We start from the raw sequence: 4,829 nt of genomic DNA, 5'->3' as shown, positions 1-4,829 counted from the left end.
GTGTACAGGAATTCAAAGTTGGCAGGCAGATGCCAATTATGTTGTGGATGAAGGCAGATTTGACAGCTTGCATAATTTTATGCATTTACAAATTAACTCTAAAATTGAGCTTTTGTAGTAGCTGCTGCACAAGTTTTTGTTCGTTATATTTAATTTAGTATTTATATCTAGTATTTTAAGGCTTTAGAAACTCTTCCCACACTCTTGCAATGTCCTAAACTCTTAAACCTACGTCATTTTAACTAAATATGTATGTACTGTACAGTACTGCAACATTTTACTCACCAGCTCTGCTGAACAGCAGCTTGGTTCTGGTCCGGCTCGGCAGACCTAACCTGTCGGTTCTGGTCAGCTTTCTGCAGCCCTTGAGCACCAAAATGCTTTCGGAGGGAGCCGGACCTTCGGATGACCAGCACGGGACCAGATGGTGGTCTGGTCAAGTACAAATCCAGATGAAAAAAGTCCTGGTGGGCTCTGGAGAGAACGCCTAACCTCCGGGTGGTGCCTCCCTTCTTGGAAGATCTCGTGGGCCGGCGGGCAGCACTCAGATTCACCGATGAGTCTGGAGGTCTGGTTTTGGTCTGGTTCCCTGTCGGTTCCATGCAGCTCTCTGCATCTGCTGGGCGCCAAAGTTACTATGAATAAGGACCAAACTTTTTTGTATCGAATCAAAACTTTCCCTCCATTTCAGCAGAAGGCAACAGCTGGAAGCACTGTTGCTTCTGGGTGGGTCACTGTTGGCTTCTGGGAATTGCAGTCTTTTTTGAGTAGCGATAGTGTAGACTTATTGAGAGAAAACTACAAAATAGTGGCACCTATTTTGTTTGTCGTTAACGTTTTACTGTATCCCGTACTATCCCAATCACATGAATAATATTAAAGTTGACAATCATGTGTCGTGTACATTTTTTTTTCTTGTGTACAATCTTACTTTGGAAAACCGCAATAGAGCTAGTCCGCAAAAGTCGAACCGTGAAGTAGCGAGGGACTACTGTACTCTCAAACCTGGTTTTCGTCCATTATATCTCCAACCCACAACAGTGTAGCATCCTGAAAGAGTTGTTTTACCCTACTCGCCAGACTGTTAATCCCTGCTGTACTGCATGCTCTGAAATGTTTGCAGTGAATCTTTCCATTTGTGCACAGCGGACTTGGAAATAAAACAACACTGCTGTGAAATCGGACAAAGAGTTACTATAGTAACAGGGTTCACCATAACAACCCACCTACTATCAGGTTTTGTCATTATGTCATAAAAATGAATAGAAGATTTTGACAAGAAGTGGGTTCAGACATACAGAAATAGTTTTCTGCATTTTACTGAAAGTCAAAATGTAATTAAAGATTAAATTACTTTATAACAGTGGTTCCCAACCGTGGTCCCTGAGGAACACCATCTTGCATGTTTTAGCTCTTTCCCTGCTTTGGCACACCTGATTTGAATAATTCAGTGATTAACAGGCTTCGGCAGAACTTGAAGTAATTAAATAATTGAATCAGGTGTGTTGAAGCAGGGAAGCAGCTAAAACATGCAGGATGGTGTTCCTCAGGGACCAGGGTTGGGAACCGCTGCTTTATAACAAAATAGTGAATTTATTTAGAAAATAAAAATCCTGCCAGTTGTATTTGGTAAACCTAAGCTACAGTATGTGTGCTGAAATGTGACGTAATATTTTATGTCTTGCAGGTCTACAGGAACCACGGTGTTCAAACGGGCTGTGGGGTTCCAGTGTGCAAACTGAAGGCAAAGGTCCAGTCTGCAACTTCCTGCTTCAAACAAAGTTTTATACCTGAGAGGAGTCGACCCTTCTGATTTACGCATGAGCATGAAAAACTCACTCCTGGTCAATCAAAAGACCTGAGAGGTTTTCACTCTTCGACCATGGTGGACCAGCGCACAGTGATTCTGCTTCCTGCTTTGTGTGAGACAGCGTGTGCCATGGGTCCACTGATGGCGCGAGAACTTTCTGAGGAGCACCGTTTGTTGGTTAACACAGCAAAAACTCCACATTGGTGCAACTGTGACCAAAGATGGCACAAGAGCTCAATGCACATGAGGGGAGTGAGAAGAAAAAAAAAACTGAAAGACACAAAAAAAAATTTTATGGAACACTTCTGACCCAACTTCAACACTCGCCTTATAGGTCTTTTCTCAAGCTCATAGTTGACAGGACGTGAACTGTTTTTGGACTTTTTTCTTTTCCTTTTTGAAACTTAAACTAACACAAAAGCTTCTTTTTTTTCTATATACAAAATGACAGTGTGTATAATTCTTAAATAAAGGGTAAGGTGGTCCGAATGCACTGAGGAGAATGAGCTTTTCAAGTGCTTTCATAACCTACCAGAAACGGTTTCACTTCAAATAAACAAGTGTAACTTGGCAACTTCTTGTATAGTTAATTATTAGAGCAGGTATAATGTTTGTATGGGCGTGGGGGGGTGGGGTGGTTTGATTTTACTAGAGGAAATTTCCAATAAAACGTCTATTCCCCAAGTGGGAATTGAAATAATTCTGCAAAAAAAAGCAGCCTTTCAGAGTTACTCATATTTTCATGCATGCTGGTCACATTATTTTAGGTACAATTTTTACAAGTTTGTGAACACTGTATTTGAGTGACAAATAAAACCCTTTATCTCTGTACACATGTAGCCCTGATATTTGTCACCAGTTTTATATTCTTAACTAAAGGGATGCCATTAGATTATTTCTATGCTGGGGTTAGAATGGGAAAAAAAGAAAAAAGATCTATAGAGGATGTGATGTCTTGTCTGTCTGTGTAAAAACTGGAGGGCAGCTTTTGCTAAGGATGAGTGATCTGAATGTAAATGCTTGTAGGCTGGCTCTCTGGAAAACTACATGTACTGTGTGTATTGGCTGTAAGGTGTAGGCATCTTTACACTGTTAAACTGTTTGTAATCATTTTTAGCAGTGTGTCACTTGGGTTTCCTAATGGCTGCTGTGGTGTTTAAAAAAAAAAAAGAAAGAAAATCGGGGCATTGTTCTTTAGATTTTCTTTTTGCTTTTTGCAGAAGTACTTCCTTAATTTAAAATCTCCTCACGTTAAGGTCACAAAACCATTGTTTGATTGTAGCTCTAAATAGCATAATGTATGACAAAACACTGGATGGTCAAAACCAATAATTTAACCATTAAATAAATTGTGTTTAACTCTGAAACTGTGTGATCTCTTTTAGGCTTGAGAGTCGGCAGATGCAGTGTCAAATAAAATTGTTTTTACTGGCTCACTGGAAAGATTTGACTTCACATTAGTGTTTTATCTTTGTATTGGTTTTCATTAGAGGCCCATGTAGTTCAGGTGTGGTGTTTTACTGATGCAAGGGCTCGGTACGCTGGTGCCTATGCTGTGGACATGAAACTATGTAATATGTTTCTTTGTTGTTGTTTTTGGGTGGGGTTAAAATGAAGTAAAATAAGGTACAAAATCATATCCCCTTCGGCTACTATGTCAATCTGAGGGGAGAGGATCTTTTGATATGGTTGAAACCTCAATTTTTTTGTCAATTTTGTTGATGCGTTTTCACCTGAGCAGATTTTTTGATGTACAATTCTTACTAACAGAGTGAAGCCATTGAAATGTAACTATTCTAGCACTTTGGTTATTCAAGGTCTTTTTGAGGCTATATAGGAGAAACAAAGCCACCACAAATGTTTCGGACATCTTAAAAAAAAAAAAAAAAAAATCAACCAAAAAAATGAAAGAAAAAATAATAATAAAATAAAATGCAATGATTTCGGAGTACGGTTGTTTTTGTTCTCGTCCTTGTGTCCAAGAACTTTTTTTTTTCTTTTTTTTTGTAATAAATGCAGCTTTTCAGTCTGAGTCATGGGCTTTTTCCATCTAAGCATTAAATGGCAAAACTCACGGTGCCCTTTAACTTTTATCCTTGGACTGATTTTCCAAAATCATAGCTGTGTTTTAGCAATGCTGACAAATTAATGGTTCTGGACATTTGTACATACATCCAATTGATGTGGTTTTTGAAAAGAAACTGTCCAGATGACCTGACTGAAAATTGTTGGATTGTATACCTGGATTATTGAGCATGGACTTTGTTGATGTGGCTTTTGATAACAAATATGCAAACTGTTAAGACTAACATTTAGGTATTATTCAAGTACATAATGAAAATGGTGGCACTGTCAAGCAAGGTAGGACATACCGTAATTTCCAGACTATAAGCCACTACTTTTTTCACATGCTTTGAACCCCGCGGCTTATACAGTGCTGCGGCTAATTTATGGATTTTGGTTTTTTGATGGGCTAACGAGCTTCCTGCCACCAAAACATTTAGCCTCATCAAAGCCCAGCGCTCAGATAGCTGCCTAATGCACATCTCTCCTGGAGGTGGGTCCTCGTGACTCAATGAGACTACCTGTATAAATAAAAGTTTTTTAAAAATTTTAAAAATCACCGATGAAATTACCAAACATGTCACAGTGGACCAATGAAATGAGGAGTGAGGGAGAGAACGGGGAGGGGGAACTAGAGCCCCTCCCTGGAGGCACAACAAATTATTCGCAGCCACTCAATATCAGTGTGAATCGTGTATGAAAGTGACACTCGAAGCTCGGCGGGAGGCTTGGATGACCAGTGGCGAGAAATAGTTTACCAAAACTGGCAGCATGCAAAGAGCAACTGCTCCAGTCTGCCAGTGGATGCTGACAGAGGAGCAGTTTAAAAAAAATCCTCTGCAGGAGGAAGATGAAGATAGTGATCAATGACATCCTGGTAGGCTACTGTATTTCTTTTTTTTAAACCAGCCTTATTAACAGCACTGTTAAAATAAAAAAAGATATATACGTATAT

The 4,829-nt window shown here is 39.5% G+C and overlaps 1 protein-coding gene across 1 annotated transcript in view; it reads left to right on the top strand.

The window, feature by feature from the left end:
• Positions 1-3,702, top strand: part of ank3a (ankyrin 3a) — a gene marked incomplete in the record, with an annotated part of 124,747 nt that extends 121,045 nt beyond the window's left edge. The window contains 1 exon segment of the mRNA XM_037679764.1: positions 1,688-3,702.
• Between the last annotated feature and the right edge of the window lie 1,127 nt (positions 3,703-4,829).

Source organism: Nematolebias whitei, chromosome 1 (assembly GCF_014905685.2).
Source record: "Nematolebias whitei isolate Nwh7 chromosome 1, NemWhi1, whole genome shotgun sequence".
NCBI classification, from domain to species: domain Eukaryota; kingdom Metazoa; phylum Chordata; class Actinopteri; order Cyprinodontiformes; family Rivulidae; genus Nematolebias; species Nematolebias whitei.
The sequence above is the reverse complement of the archived record's forward strand: the minus strand, read 5'-3'. Positions and strand labels throughout refer to the sequence as shown.